This window comes from Eurosta solidaginis, chromosome 3, assembly GCF_040869045.1.
Source record: "Eurosta solidaginis isolate ZX-2024a chromosome 3, ASM4086904v1, whole genome shotgun sequence".
Classification (NCBI taxonomy): Eukaryota; Metazoa; Arthropoda; class Insecta; order Diptera; family Tephritidae; genus Eurosta; species Eurosta solidaginis.
This window is the reverse complement of record NC_090321.1, coordinates 179,590,192-179,607,644: the sequence shown is the minus strand read 5'-3', so window position 1 is coordinate 179,607,644 and position 17,453 is coordinate 179,590,192. Positions and strand designations below refer to the sequence as shown.

Below are 17,453 nucleotides of genomic sequence, written 5' to 3'. Positions count from 1 at the left end.
GTGTTATGAATAAATAAGTTAATATATGTATATATGTATAATTAACTTCAAACAAAGTTACAAATTTCGGAAGATCCAGGAAATTGAAAGAGTACAGACACAAATTGTAAATATGAACTTTTCAAGTTTAATAAATGTAATAATTAGTAGCTTACAAAACATGTTTTTCATAAATAGTCCATACATATATTGTTGCAGCAGTGCCACACACGAAGATGACCACACATATCTGGCATAATCGACATTCGTACTCACTGTGAATTTCTGCGTATGTATGTATGAATTTACATTGTTCGCGAACGAGAAGAGTGATAGAATAACATTAGATAAAACGAACTAAAAGAACAAATGAACTAAAAGAACAAATAGAACCGAAATCGAAGATCTAGTTCACTTGTTCAGTTGAGAGACCCGGTCAATTGAACAAGTTCAGAACGAAACGACCCAACTCTAAAGGCAATCAATTTCAAATCGTAAATAACATCCATTTTAAGTTAACAGGTTATGATCAAACTAACCGCCACTTAACATTTAAATTGACATCATATGTACATAATTGACCAATTGTAATACTGTTTTCACACAGAAACTTAATGATCTCATTTCACCTACTAATGAAATCGTAAATTTTTTACTTTCACACAGAAGTAACTGCTCGATTAGTATGAAGGATGAGACATACAATCATGGCGGAACGATACAAGGTGGGAGCATGGTGACATACCTACAAACAAAAAAAATTCCATGTACTTGTAAATTCGATGGACAAATGTCAAAATCGTACTGCGCCGGTAGTTGATGTATCAAATCAAATAAAAAAGGTTATAATCAGCTGTTCGATGCGGCCACCTTGTATCGTTCCGCATGCAGACAATGACATTTGCTTTGAAAACTAAGAAGCGGAAACGGAAGCGGAACGCTGCCAACAGAGTTGCATTGTGCTTTTGACTTCATTAGGCATTCTATTTGCTACTAATGAAATAATAATAGATTCGAATTTTGTAGAGAAGATTGAGCTCAATAAGCGTCTTAATGTAGAAAACTGCCTTTATTATTCAATAAGCCGTTTGTGTGAAAACAGTATAATATAATAATAATTCTGCACGTTAAACAATTTAAATATAAACTTCAAACCATTCATCGCCGTACGCAGTTTTCAAACTTTTTTGTTGTAAGCTTTAAACATTTGCATCTTTTAATACTTTTTTTAGCTTATTTGGTTTGAATTTTTAACTTAACTAAGGAGGAGATTATAATCATAAAACGAAAAAATTAAATATATTTGCTTTTTAGTTTAGTTTTACTTGCGTTGCAAGTTATTTGAAATTTTTACAACATTTTGTTATTTATATCTGAGCAAAATATATCTCAATCAATTAATCATCGTAGGAACTATTTTAGAATTAACTTCTACTGAACCAGTTAAGAACGCGTTCAAATTATCATTTCGCAGGTTATCGATGTATTAAAAGGCCAAAGCACTGCAAAGTAACAGAATTAGAATTAGTACCAGGGACGGATAATAATAATAATTTTTTTTGCAGTCGAAAAAGTCCGGGTAAAAAAATTGTCCTAGGTAAAAATGTTTGAGTTGTCAGGTATCCTTATAGCAATATCATGTCGAATCATGCATCCTTTTTATTTTCTTTTCCCATAAAAGTCCACATATAAAAGCAAAATCTGTATTTTTATTTTTTGAGCCCGATAGAACTAGTTAAACTCGGACTTTTAAAAATAAAAGTCCGGAGAAGTATTGGACTCAGGTAATAAAAATAGGAAACATAATTTTTATCTTGATCCAAATATATTCAAAATCCAAAATTAATAGTTTTGCAAGGAATTATATTAGGATAGGATAGGATAGGTTAGGTGGTAGCTTCCCTGATAAGGATAGCTCACTTGGACAACACGAAGGTCCGTTGTGATACCACATACACCAAAAATAACGGTGACCTAGATCCAGCTACTTAGAGAATCGTTGGGTAGCAACGATAAAGCTCCGAATGATACCGATCTCAACTTTGGATATATCCTCGGGAGATCCAAGTGAGTCGCGACCGAAGTACTTTCGCCTAATTCTGGCAAAAGCTGGACAATCAAGCATAAAGTGATTTGGTGATTCCACCTCATCATCCTCCATACAGCTGCAGCAGGATGGAGTTTCCAGTATATTGAGACGTACCGCATGGATACCCATGGGACAGTGCCCTGTCAAAACCCCAATGACCATTGATAGGTGAGCCTTAGTGAACCCAATTATTTCAGCAGACCTCCTGCCATCCACTTTCGGCCAGAAAGATCTTGCTACCCTGCAAGACGTGGTATCCGCCCAACGTTTGCTGAGCTGATTCGAGGCCCAGCTATGGAGGAGCAATCCACAGGTGGCCAGCGGGATCTCGAAGTCCCTACAGCCATCTTCATCCGGTTCAGTTGTACCGATGCGGGCTAAGAGATCCGCTTGACAGTTACCCGGGATATCACTATGGCCCGGGACCCAGATAATCTTAATTGTAAAATAATTCGATGCAATCGCAAGCGAGGTCAGGCACTCCCAGACCACCCTCGATCGCACTGTAGTTGAGCTCAAGGCCTTGATAGCCGATTGGCTATCAGAGTAGATGTTAAATTCCCTAACCGTGGTAGCACTGGATAGCATTCCATCCACCGCATCCTTAATCGCAGCAATTTCTGCTTGGAATACACTGCAGTGATCAGCCAACTTAAACTTGCGGCTTAAATTTAGCTCTTGACAAAAGACCCCCCCACCAACCTTTCCATCCAGCTTTGACCCATCCGTGAACAAGTTAACCGGTCCCATGCCCCAGATAATTCCTCTTCCCCAATCCTCTCTCTCTGGAATAACTGGGGTGAAGGTTGTATAGGGAGCTGTTATCGGCATACAGTAGTCCGTTCTGTCCGGGATGAAGTCGAAACTGGTAAGAAGGCTAGAGTGTCCGCGGTCAGAAAGTCTATATCCCATATCACGAAGCCTGACCAACGACCTTGCCGCGGCCGCCTTTCCCGCAATATCTACTGGGTATATGTTCAGCATGACGTTCAGTGCCAAGGTAGGCGTTGTTCTGAGAGCGCCACTGATACCGATCAGCGCCGTCCGTTGCACTGACACTAACATTTTGGAGGTGCTCGCCGTGTCCAGTGCTTTCCACCAGACCAGCACCCCATATAGCAGAATCGGTTTGACCACCATCTCATAAAGCCAGTGTACTATTCTTGGCGAGAGTCCCCATCTCTTTCCGATAGCTCCTCTGCAGCAGTACAAGGCAATGGCGGCCTTCCTGGCCCGATCTTCCGCATTGGGTCTCCAGGACAGTTTCTTGTCCAAAACAATCCCCAAATATTTAACCCTATCAGAAAGTACCAACGGTACCCCTGCAATCGAGGGAGTTCTGAAATCGGGCACCTTATATCTTCTTGTGAAAAGGACCAATTCCGTTTTTCCCTGGTTGACCGCCAATCCACATGATTCAGCCCACCTAGCCACAGTATCCAGGTAGCCCTGAAGAACATCGCGCAGGGCGCCCAGAAATTTGCCTCTGACTAGGATAGCGAGGTCATCTGCATAGGCAACCACCCGACAACCATTGGCTTCCAGCTCCACAAGAAGCTCGTTGACTACCACAACCCAGAGGAGAGGAGATAGGACACCCCCCTGTGGCGTGCCCCTGCACACCTTCCTCTTAATTATGGCCCCTCCCCACTCCGCTGCGACAATTCTGCCGCATAGAAGTTTGCTAATAAATTCAACCAGAGCCGCCTCGACTCCTAAACCCACCAGAGCTCTTTCGATTGACCCCGGTAAGACATTGTTAAAAGCTCCCTCGATGTCTAGAAAGGCACCCAGAGCATACTCTTTGTGTTCTAGGGACCCCTCTATTTGCTTTACAATCGAATGGAGAGCCGTTTCCGTCGATCTGCCCTTGCAGTACGCATGTTGTGAAGCCGACAGTAACCCCCGAGGTATCCTTTCCCGTAGGTACAGGTCAATCAACCGCTCAAACGTCTTAAGAAGAAACGACGAGAGACTGATTGGCCTGAAATCCTTAGGTGATACATGAGAGCTTCTGCCGGCCTTCGGAATGAAAATAACCCTAACCGTGTGCCAAGACTTCGGGATATAGTTAAGCCTGAGGCAGTTAGTATATATGATGGCCAACCAGCGGCAGGAAATCCCCAAAGACCTTTGAAGCTGCGCAGGAATGATTCCATCCGGGCCCGGAGACTTATAGGGCTTGAACGACCCTATAGCCCAGGTTATCTGACTTTCCCGTATTGGAATGGCAGGCACTTCTGCATGGCCAACGACCGCCGACCATGCAGGCGAAGATCCCTGCGCAACTCGGACATCGGGAAAATGATTGTCCAGTAAAAGCCTTAGGGACTCCTCGCTACTCATCGACCAGTCCCCACCATCATCTCTCAGATACCCCAGAGGAGCGGGGTTCCTAGAGAGTATTTTTCTAAATCTCGCGGATTCATTGCAGCCTTCTACGTTTTCGCAGAAGCTTCGCCATGCATCTCGCTTGGCTATCCTTATTTCATATTTATAAATCCCCAGACTCACCTTATAGAGCTCCCAGTCCGAGGGTAATTTACTCCTCCTGGCTCTGTTGAAGAGCCGCCGACTGGACGCTCTTAGGTCGTCAAGAGAATCCGACCACCAGGGCGGCTTGCCCTTCCCCCTGTAAGTTTTCAATGGGCAGGACAGCTGAAAGGCGCTATTGCTTGCCGAGGTGAAGTTTTCCACCAGAACGTCTATCTCAGATTCGGACAGGCCGGAACTAATGATAGGCACCGCAGGCAGTAGCTCTCCCAGCTTCCTACAATACAAGTCCCAGTTAGTACTTTTAGGGTTCCTAAAAGATATTTTACCGGGACGTTCTTCGTTCACTGAGAACTGAATATATCGGTGATCAGAGAAGGAGTGCTCGTTGAGAACCCTCCATCCAGATATCCGACCTTCCAGTTCTCTACTAACCAGGGTGAGGTCCAGGACCTCCTCCCTTAACGCAGTAATAAAAGTCGGGTCATTCCCCCTATTACATATACAAAGTCCCTCATCTACAATAAAAGTAAATAAAGACTCACCTCTAGTGTTGGTATCCGAGCTTCCCCAAATGCTATGATGGGCATTTGCATCGGCACCGATGATCACGCCAACACCTCTCCGCCTTGCTTCAGCGGTGATTTCACCCAGTATCGCAGGTGGTGGTCCCACTACGTCCCCGTGGGGCATGTACGCTGAGACCACCCACATTTCATTACTTCCTCGCTCGAGGCAGACCGTGGTTACGTCAGCATTGCTGAAATTAGAGAGAATAAAAGCTTTAATCTCTTTTTTAACAAGCACACAGGATCTAGGCCTACTTGCCTCCGCATGCACCAAGGTGTTGAATTTTCCAGTCCTTAATCCAGAAATCTTACTGCCGTTACTACTCAGCCACGGCTCCTGGACAAGGACTATATCCACTCCGCCTTTTTCAAGGCAGAGCAACAAATTTGCGGAAGCCGCCTTAGAGTGCTGAAGATTGATTTGACGGATTTCCATCAAAAGCGCTCTTCTTCCGCACCCCATCCTTGGCGGATTCGTATTAGTATTGTCCATTCTAAAAAAGTCCCCCCTCAAGGCCGCTATCCGGAGCCGATTGTGTAGTCGCCCTTTAACGATCTCGTGGTTATCTATGCTACGCAGGGAGGCCACGCGAGGGTTGACGCATTACCTTATGAGTAATGCGTTCAGAGCCAGACCGGACGCGAAGCGGGAAAATCTTCAACCGCACCTACACCACCAACTTAACGGCGACGGAGCCGGAACGTACCTTGAGGCCCGCCACGGTTTTAACGGGACGTGGGCAGGTGCAGCATTAGCCTACCAGCCATTTTGGTAGGGTTTCACCCCGACCTACTAAAGTGGCAGAATACCGCACCTACCAGCCCAATGTCATCAAGTCAAAATGTAAAGTGAAATCAAAGTCCTTAAACAGTCCAGTTCGTCACCGTTGTGTACCGATCTTGACTCTCCCTCCCCTGAGCTCGGCACAATGACTCAAGGGGTGCGGGTTTTATCGAGTTGTCCTCTCTAGATCCGCCATTATCAGTAGAAGCAGGGGCACCTCGTGCAGGACGTGATAACTAATCACGCGTGACATTCGTCACTATGGCCGGTCTAAGACTGATATCAGTCCCTGATCCAGAGCCTGAAACCACTTATGATATCCAAGCCAAGTATCTTAGCCCCCAAGGAATTATATTATAAAAGGAGTAATAGTTTCCGTCCCTGATTAGTACCTTAATGCGAGAGGTCCCCGCTGTTTCATAACTAGTGCGATTCGATGCAGAATATGTACGTAGTACACACCATTTTCGGACTAAAGCTCACAATTTTAACAATGTATTTACATATTTAGATTTGTTGTGTTTTAAGGCGAGAGATAATTGAAACATCACTCAAAATTAATTATGGTAATTAAGTGCAATTGGTGTGACCAATTGGCGCCTTGTTGGACGGCCATAACCGTTGAAACGGTTAAGCGCCAATTAAGTAAGTAAGTAAATAATTAATTGCAATAACCAAACAGTCTGTGTGTTATTGCATGATTACCTATTCAACATAATTTGTTTAGTTATTTGTTTAATAACATTTTAAGACTATGTTACTGACATTAGTTAAGAGAAGTTCATGTATTGAACTCTCGAGTAGAAGTCTATCATACTTGTTTGACAGCCTCTAGCCCAGGCATGCTTAACCAACGAACCGATATCATTTCGTTACGATAATTAACGTTAATAAACGAAACAAAGTCATTTCGTTTCGTTTATTAACGTTAAGAACGTCAAATTAACGAAATGATTTCGTTTCGTTTTCTGCCGTATCAAAACGGAATCAAATCGTTTATGTTGATTATTAATTTCAAACTATGCTGGCAAAGCTGATTGATGGCGGAGTCATTAAAGGTGAAAGCATTAGCCAAGCTGATTGCAACTTTTCTCATGAATTTTGACAGTACGAACGTTTCTCAGAGTGTTTTTGACATTACCACTAACGAATTACACAAACAAATTATATGGAGTTTGTGTGTGTATGTGCGCTCATTGTTACCACCTTACGGCTTCACCATGGCTATAGCATTGCCAGCACAATTCAAACATAAAGTATCACGTTTTTGTTTACGTTTTTAACGTTAACGAAAGCTTTTCGTTTCGGTTAAAAACGAGATACAATTTATCTTGATAATTTCTTTATCGATAATATTTCGAAGTGTTTCAACGGAAACGGTGGAAATTTTTTGATAAACGATTAGCTTAACGTTAAGGTGCATCCCTGCTCTAGCCCATATCATGAAGCCTGACCAATGACCGGGCCGCGGCCGCCGTTCCCGCAATGTATACTGGATTTATGTTCAGCGTGACATTCAATGCCAAGGTAGATGTTGTCTTAAGAGCGCCGCTGATACCAACCAGCGCGACTGTTGTACTGATACAAGTATTATGGTGACGCTCGCAGTGCACAGCACATTACACCAGACCAGCACCACAGTGTTGCCTATGGCGGTAAAATTTAACAAAAATTACCAAGAAATCACTTTATTTTTATATTCTTCGTTTCTTTTTGCTGACTACTCAAGAAAATGTGCATGCTAATTAAAAAAGGAGAAAAGAAATCAGCGACACCCAAAACATATGGGGTTTAAGAATCATGGAATAAAGATAAGAACCCGATGACAATGCAATAATAAGAAAAAAACTCCGATAGGTGGCGCATGGATCGAAATATTTCAAAAATCGTATGTGTGGTCCGTTTTGGCTTCAAATGCAATTTGTGAAAAAATTAAGAAAGTTAGAAAACTGTCGGTTATTCCATTGGAAAGAGTGTTAAATTTCCTATAAGAATCACCAAAAAGTGAAGAACGGTATTTTCGCACAATATGGTCGTTTCATGATTCCGGGTCACATATGCTCTTATTGGCATAAACTGATGCAGCAATTTACAAACTAGTGAATGCAAATGACGTTCTTGTATGGAGTTAATGATGTACCATTCAAATCGTCGTTTAAACTTATATATGGACATACTCACGTATGCAAATACAATGGATGACAAATTCTCGCATATTTACTAAAGCTAACCAAAGTCGATCAATCAGTGTCACAGTACAGTAGGTGTTATTGTTGTTTTTGCTTGCTGCTCATTCTGCATTCTGTTGTTAAACGTCTGCTGCATTCGAATATCTGTCAAACTATCTATTGTACTCTTAGGTAAGTTAACACATACAGACGAAGTTTGAAATCTTGTGTGCAAATAACCGTCAATCTATTTTTACCATTTACGTTATATATTTTCTTTTTGCTTGCAATTTTTTTAAACTGGAATTATTTTTGAATATTTCAACAGAAAACATACATATCTATAGAAACATTTGCAAGCGAAAAAATTTGTCTATCAGATCTATAGGAAGAAGATGATAAGTTTGTTGTCTGCTTTATTTAGTTTACAGTTAGCACGTTGGGCTAGATTGAATGGTAAAGTCCTTTGCAATGAGAAAGTTTGCAAGTTGAGATGTCCAGACGTTTGCTACTTGGCTGAAACACTCCAATGGTGTGGACGAATCTAAATCTAAACCGCACCACGGCGGCCGCCTCTCGGAATTTTGGCTCAGATTAATAATATTGAAACTGATTTCCATGGTCAAATGGGTAAGCGTCTAAGCAACCTTGAGAAAAGTGGCAATGCTTCTCCTTCCCCTCGGAACATTTTTCATTAAAATCGCTCAGATTTATAAGACTAATTGAACGAGCGGCTCCAAATACGTTGTATATATCTTGCCGAATACCATTAATACTACTCTATTTCATTGCATAAATATAAATTACTCCAATTTCATATTTTCTAAAATAAATCACAGTTTGTGACTACAGTGAAAAAAGTGCTTTGACATTCTAGACAAATTTTGATTGATGCTTACAACGTTGTTCGAGTCGGCCATTCATTTTGTTAGACCATTAACAAGCTTTTCTTCAAATTTCTCACACCTTAATTTTGGGTCTCTTACCCTATCTTCAGAAGACATTGCCAAAGGGCTTGCCACACTTAAGCCGTCTTCTCACACCGATGTTGATGGCCTGTCGGCACTCCTTTTAAAAAAATGTCCTGCTCTTATTGCACCATTGAAAATTATTTTCAATAATTCTCTTGCTTCAGGAACCTTCATTAATTATTCGAAAGTTGCTCATATACCCCAATCTTAAAATCAGGTAAGAAAAACGATGTTCGCAATTATAGACCTGTCTCAAAGCTCTCTACCATTTCTAAGCTTTTTGAGTGCATTGTAAAAGATAAACTGTATTTTGCAATCAAATCTCTTATTTGCCAAAATCAACATGGGTTTGTGTCTGGGCGATCCACTGCCACGAATTTAGCTGTATTTGTAGATTACTGTCATACTGCTTTCTCAGCTGGATTCCAGGTTGATTGCGTATGTACAGACTTCTCAAAGGCCTCTGACAAAGTTTGTCACAGAGTACTACTTGGAAAGCTTGCTCATATGGGTTTCCATTCCTGATTTTTGAAATGGATACAATCATACCTCTCTAATAGACGCTGTGTTGTTACTATCAATGGTGTTTCGTCAGAACCTTTCATTGCTTCATCCGGTATCCCGCAAGGATGCGTTCTAGGCCATTTACTATTTGCTCTTTTCATCAAAGACATAAGTAGTTGCTTTTTATTTGCAAATTTTTTACTGTATGCAGATGATCTCAAAATTTTCGCGGTTGTCAGGGATACTTCTGATGAAGCTAAGTTTCAACGTGATATTGACGCTGTTCATTCGTGGTGTCTACGTTATATACTCCCTTTAAATATTAAAAAATGCTTTAAGATGACGTTTGCTAAAATTTTGAATGTTCGTATTATGAACTATAGCATTTCGAACACTTTCCTGCGCAATGCTACTGAAGTAAAAGATCTGGGGGTTATCTTTGATCCGAAGTTGAACTTTAATAATCATGTTGACTTCATCATTGCAAAGTCCTACTCAGTACTTGGTTTTATCCGTCGCAATTCCCCTAAGTTTTATGACCTTTACACTCTGAAAATGTTATATATAACATTTGTACGCTCGCGTCGTGAGTACGCAGTTTTCATATGGAGGCCCTATAGCCAAGTTTATATTAAAAGAATAGAACGGATTCAAAAGGTGTTTCTTCAATTCGCTCTAAGAACCTTAAAATTCGACGATCCTGTCCCTTCGTATGCTTCGCGTCTCATGCTTATTGACCTTACAATCTTTGGATAGTCGTAGGTCTATGTTGTCGATGACTTTTATATTCAATATTATTCAAGGGATCCTTGATTGCCCTTCTCTCATGGAAAGGATTACTTTTAATGTTCCTAGGCGTAACCTCCGAGTCACTTACCCTTTTTACTGCAAAAAGGTTAAAACTAATTTCGCCAGCAATGCTCCTCTTGCAAGATCTATGCGAGAATTTAATATTTTGTCTCAAACAATCGTCATTGATTTTTCAATGACCACTGAAGCTTTCGTAAATCTTTTTCGCTCATTATCTATAGATATTTAAACTTGTTTTAAATGCTTAGCATGTTAATTTCTTAAGTTTAGTTTGTAACATACTTGTATTCTTTAAATAAAAATGTATGTACTTGTTGTTAGTAGTCTGTAAGAAACTGTGTTTCATTGACGGTATTACAATAAATATAAATATTAATTGGTATCTATGCAGATCGCTTTAGGCGATGTCTTATCTATTCTGGAGAAGTGAGTAGTCTGACCAAAAATAAATTTTCAAAGCATATACATTGGAAGGATTATATACAAAATAAACCACATATCTAGAAAATATCACAACAATAAATATGCGATACTATCCCAAATGTTTAAAACACGAAAATTTCAAAACTTAATTTTTCAAGAAGTTACCTTTTTGCATGCAACTCTATATTGTGGAAAGTATTCTTCCTTCGAGTCCATTACGGACTCTTGGGATCTTTTCGGAAAAATGCTGGAATTAGGATCGCTTGCTACTGCCCCGAGATAGTTTCGGGACCGTCTAGGTACTACATGCTGATCGTTTGGGTTTGATTGCTTTGAGCTAAGTGCCAGATTTGTCCATGCGTAACGGAACTGTTTCGTGAACTTTTCGGGATGATTTCAATAGTAAATTCATTTAAGGGACATTTCGAAACTATTTCCATGCAATTTTGGGGAAAATTTCATGTCAAAATAGTTCCTAATGTGATTCTGAAATTATTCTGTACTGTTCCGAAATAGTCTCGAAATAAATCAAAGGTTTTCCCGAAATGATACCTAAAACAATTTTAAAGTAATGTTAAAATCGTTCCAAAGGGCTCCCGAAATTATATCGATATTATTCCGAAAATAATCTAGAAGTGATCCTGAAACTCTCTGGAGGGTGGAGCCGTGTGTAGAAGTCCACGAAAGTGGGGAAAGCTTCTGACCGCCATTCATCTGGGAATGGCCAGAGCGATTCTTTTGCATGCGGTTCAAGCAGCTCATTACTGCCGCAAAGTATCCTCTGGGCTAATGTGAGAAGGCGACAACCTGGCTAGGCCACTCTGACATAACCAGTTTAAGGGATAGCCGGGGGAGATCTCATCGGCAGCGTCTGTACACCTCTAGGTGCGGCTGCAAGCGGGCGTCTGTCTTGGAGCAAGCGGCTTGCTATATAAACGTGCAAGTAATATTTTCACCCCAGCTGAGCGGGTTGTGCGCCGGGCTTGGGACCCGCCACGTAAAACCATACTCCCATGAAATATAACAAGAAACCTCGGATAAATACACTCTCTATTGATGACGACCATGGCAAACGTTTGAAAGACAATGAATTGAGGGCATGCACCTGGAACGTCCGATCCCTGAATGGCATTGGTGCAGATGCCCGGCTGGTTGATGTCCTCGTCAAAGCAAAATCTGACATCACCGCCATCCAAGAAATGCGTTGGACGAAGCAAAGAAGAAAGAAGATCAAAAATTGTGAATTTTTTGGAGTGGCCATACGAATAAGCGTCGGATTCGTGGTGGGAGAGAGACTTTGTCGCCAAGTGCTGGCGTTCACGCCTGTGGACGAGCGTCTCGCCGCTATCCGAATAAAAGCAACATTTTTTAATATATCATTCATCTGCGCCCATGCGCCGACAGAGGAGAAAGACGATGAGGTGAAAGACACTTTTTATGAACAATTAGAACGCACATACGAGCGCTACCCCCGTCATGATATAAAAGTCGTGCTTGGCGACTTTAACGCCAGGGTGGGCAAAGGTGTTTTTGGCCCTACAGTCGGAAAGTTCAGCCTACACAATGAAACTTCTCCTAACGGACTGAGGCTGATTGACTTTGCCGGTGCTCGAAATATGGTCATATCCAGCACGAGGTTCATGCATAAAAAGATACATCAAGCTACATGGCTGTCTCCGGATCGGAATACTCGCAATCAGATCGATCACGTTGTGATAGACGGACGGCATGCCTCCAGTGTTTTAGATGTGCGCACGATCCGAGGACCTAACATCGACTCGGACCATTATCTCGTTGCAGCCAAAATACGCACCCGCCTCAACGCGGCTAAAACCATGGAACAAAAAACACAAGGAAAGCTAGACGTCGAAAAGCTTCAATCACAACAGACTGCCAATGATTTCGCAATTCGACTCTCACACCTGCTCTCTGAGAGCACAACTCATTCTGAAGGAATACGGAGCAGTGGGAGCATATCTCCAAAGCAGTTCGTACTGCCGCCGAGGAAAAAATTGGTTACCGGCGGCCACGAAAAACAACTGGTACGATGAAGAATGCCGCGTTGCAACCGAAAGAAAAGACGCTGCCTACAGGGCTACGTTAAAAGCGAGCGCGACAAGAGGAGTGTGTGAACGCTATCGTGAGTTTAAAAGGGAAGCGAGACACCTTTTCAGGAAGAAAAAAGCAGAAGCAGAAAGGCGTGAGTGCGAGGAGCTTGAGCTGCTAGCCACCAGGAATAATGCCCGAAAATTCTACCAAAAAATACGGCGACAGACGGAAGTTTTAAGACCTGGGCAAACTCCTGTAGGAATGAAAACGGCGACGTTGTAACTGATGTCCAGAGAGTGCTTAGATTATGGAGGGAATACTTCTCTGCTCTCCTAAATGGAGGCAGCAATTCACCGCGCAGAGATGAAGAACCCGATCCCGCAAACGATGATGATGGAATATATGTCCCCCCGCCCGATTATGACGAAGTTAGAATAGCAATAACCAGATTGAAAAACAACAAGGCCGTGGGCGCTGATGGATTGCCTGCGGAGCTATTCAAGTACGGCGGCGAGGAGTTGGTAAGGCGCATGCAGCATGCAGGGCGGACGAGTGCATGCCCGACGGTTGGAATCTAAGTGTTCTTTGCCCAGTCCACAAGAAGGGGGATACTGCAAAATGCACCAACTATCGTGGAATCAGCCTTCTTAATATCGCATATAAGGTCCTTTCAAATGTATTGTGCGAAAGATTGAAGCCCACCGTGAACCAGTTGATTGGACCTTATCAGTGCGGCTTCAGACCTGGTAAACCTACCATCGACCAGATTTTCACAATGCGCCAAATCTTGGAAAAAACCCGTGAAAAGAGAATCGACACACATCACCTCTTCGTCGACTTTAAAGCCGCCTTCGACAGCACGAAAAGGAGCTGCCTTTATGCCGCTATGTCTGAATTTGGCTTCCCCGCAAAACTTATACGGCTGTGCAAAATGACGTTGAGCAACACCATCAGCTCATTCAGAATTGGGAAGGACCTCTCCGAGCCGTTCGAAACTAAATGAGGTTTCAGACAGGGTGACCCCCTATCGTGCGATTTCTTTAATTTGATGCTGGAGAAAATTATACTAGCTGCAGAACTTAACCGCACTGGAACAATATTCTATAAAAGCGTGCAGTTACTGGCATATGCTGATGACATTGATATCATCGGCCTAAACACCCGCGCCGTTAGTTCTGCTTACTCCAAACTGGAAAAAGAAGCGGTAAAGATGGGTTTGATGGTGAATGAGGACAAAACGAAGTACCTGCTGTCATCCAGCAAAGAGTCAGAGCTTACGCGCCTTGGCAACCACGCTACTGTTGGTAGCCATAATTTCGAAATAGTAAAAGACTTCGTTTATTTGGAACCAGCATCAACACTAGCAACAACATCAGCACTGAAGTCCAGCGAATAATCAATCTTGCCAATAAATGCTACTTTGGACTATGTAGGCAATTGAAAAGTAAAGTCCTCTCTCGGCGAACGAAAATCATACCCTACAAGTCACTTATCGTACCCGTCCTGCTATGCTCCGTTGGAAGGACCAGGTGGAAAGCGATTTAAACTCCCTTGGTGTGAGCAATTGGCGCCGGTTGGCGGAGCGAAGGAGCGACTGGCGCGCCTTGTTGGACCGCCATAACCGTTTAGACGGTTAAGCGCCAATTAAGTAAGTAAGTAAGATCCTGAAACTCTCACAAAATTGCATAGAAATAGTTTCGAAATGATCCTTAACGGGATTCTCGAAACAGTGCCGAAGTAGTCCCAAAGTGGTTCAAGGATATACGCTAAAATTCCATTCACTTTGCCCCTAAATTGCATCGAAATAATAATTACGAAAATACTTTACAAATTAATCAATCAAAATTTTTAACAAATGCAATAAATACAATTTATGAAAATTGGTGCTGCTTTTGAAGTGTCATTCATCAACCTGTTCAACTAAATTAATCAATTAATAAAATTTTACGCAGCATAAACCATTTGTGAAATTGCAAACAAGCGGCCTTCATATTTCAAAAAGAAATCATTGCAACAAATTTGAGTGAATGTTGACATATTTATGTTGTTATTTTAAATTTCGAATTTCACGAATTTTGACATTGGTAGATGAATGCGCATAAATAAAACATTTAAATACATACATATATACATATATATTAAAGACCACTATCTAACAGGCTTACATATGTATGTGTACAACTTGATATGTATTGTAACAAATATTATAGCAGACTTACTCCATGACAACTGTCATAATAATGCCGCACAAATTTTAGATATGCAAACTAGGAGCAATCTGTGCTTCATGGAAAACTACGATCTACCCAATAGAGCAAGAAAATATGCAAACAAATAAAACTCAAATATGACACGCGACATCGACGCCCAACGGTCACAACGTTAATTAACAAAACAAAATAGACAACAAAGAATAGTCTGCTGCTAACGCGGTGAATGGTGCTGCCTGATGTTGTGCTGCGGTTGCTACCACCGATGTCGCTCAGATACAATAAATAAATTACCACTAATAAAAAGTGTAATTTTTTATGATCAGCGAGCGAGATAAAAGAATTTTGGTTAAGCTCTTTATGGTCTTGTAAGCTACTATGTAATGTGGTAGAGACAATAGAGCTGAATGACAAAATTTATATTTTTTGAATATTCGTTTATCGCAGTAATTAATTTAAAAATAAACCGCAGTTGCTCTTTCATAAAAAAATGCATCCCTTCGCAATGGTTGACTCTATATTTATGAGTTAGATATTACCAGAAGCTACTCTAGATTATCTGAAAAAAGTAATTTTAATCAAAGATTATGGAATTTGAATAATGATTTGGCGGAGCGTTAAAGTGCATTGAGTAGGCTTTGGTGAACCAACATTTCAAGTAGGTATTTTCGGTATGTATTTGAACCCACGTTCCGAAGTCCTTAACTTTAGTCTGCCACTATTGTGCTTAAGCCTTAGCTCATTCTGTGTGCATAGCCTTTTTCTATATATGAGTCGCTCAGTACACACATCGATTAACTCCATAAAACGAAAAGTTGAGAAACGCGATGATGTAATTTATATTGTTTTTAAAAATTCCTCTGATAATATGAATTCAAATATATAATGTAGAATGCATAACTGCAGATTTAGCTTTCATCTAACGGTAAATAAAACAAGTAAGGAAGGCTAAGTTCGGGTGTAACCTTTGGTGGTTAACCAAATATTTATTTTATTTTTAAAAATTTATATTTTGTTTATTTTTGAGTTCAGATATTTTCAAAACTAATTAGAATTTTCTTTTTTTGAAGTTATTCAAAAATTTTAAGTTAACACGAAAACTCAATAAAAATTATTTTAAAAATTAACGTAAAGAGTACAAAGTAGTTAACACTATATTTACTCCCCCTCCAAGAAAATTTGAAACAAACAAATTATTAATTAATATTAAATGTAACCTTTTTTTGTTTTTTGTTGTATTAATGTTAGAATTTTGAATTGTATTGTGAGTCATTGTGTTATTTGAATAGTTGTTGTTTTGATTTTCCGAATTTGTAAACTTACGGGTTCGTATTTGTGAACGTAGAACCATATAAAAAAAAAAAATTTATGAAAAATTTGAAAATTAGAAAATATTTAAGATTTTTTTTGGAAAGGGAGTTAACAATTTAAATAAAATATTTAATTTTATATAAAAAATTAGTAAATTTAAATAATTTATATTAAAATTGTTAAAATATAAAAATAATCTGTATTTAATTAGCGAGCTTTGCTCATATTGCTTTATACAATGGTTTTTTTATATATAAAAATAATCTTAAAATAAATTTGAAATTTTAAAAGGTTTAAAATTTTAATTTAAATTATAATTGGAAAATTTTTAATATGATATTAAAATAAAAATTATACTTACATAAAATTAAATTAGTAAAAAAAATATTAAAATTAATAAGTAGTTGATTGATGATTGTAAAGCGAATCAACTGCGTTGTTTTGATGTGATGACAATTAAATACATCGTTGTTGCTGTTTATGCAATGGTTTTGTTATGCAATGGCTTTGTTATGCAATGGTTTTGTTATGCAATGGCTTTGTAATTTGTGAAGAGGACGTTAAAGGTTACGAATGATTCCAACAAATGGTATACAAAATGACGATGTTTCGTTGAATATTAAACCATTTCGATATATAAATGAATTGTAGGAAGGAATTAGCGGTATTATCTTAATAAATTTTGAGTTTAATATATACGACAGTAAATGATGTGCGTAAGTCGACTTTAAACATTTTCGCATATTCTTTCACTTCTTCAATGCCAAGAGTATATGTTGATTTAAATATCAGATAGGAAGTGAAAATATTTTGTCAATGGGTCAGCAGTTCTTTAAAATTACTTTAAGCTTCTTAGTTTTGTTATTAATAAACACGATTTTCGTTTAGGTACACAATTTTTTGGTCTCTTTTATTAAAATTAAGCGGCAGTTTAATTTAAATTCATTGATTTTTGCATTGAATAATTCTTGTAAATATTAAATCTGTTTTATTTTATTTTCTAGTATATTAATTTAAAAATCACATATTTGTTTGTTAGAGCTTTTTGTCATAGCACTGATGTATTGTGATGATGGTGTTTTTACTTGACCCA

The 17,453-nt window shown here is 39.8% G+C and overlaps 1 protein-coding gene across 2 annotated transcripts in view; it reads right to left on the bottom strand.

Annotated features, from left to right (window-relative positions):
• The window catches only part of LOC137246817 (G-protein coupled receptor dmsr-1), a 796,706-nt gene that overhangs the window by 71,938 nt on the left and 707,315 nt on the right, over positions 1–17,453 (bottom strand). The window lies entirely within an intron of this gene.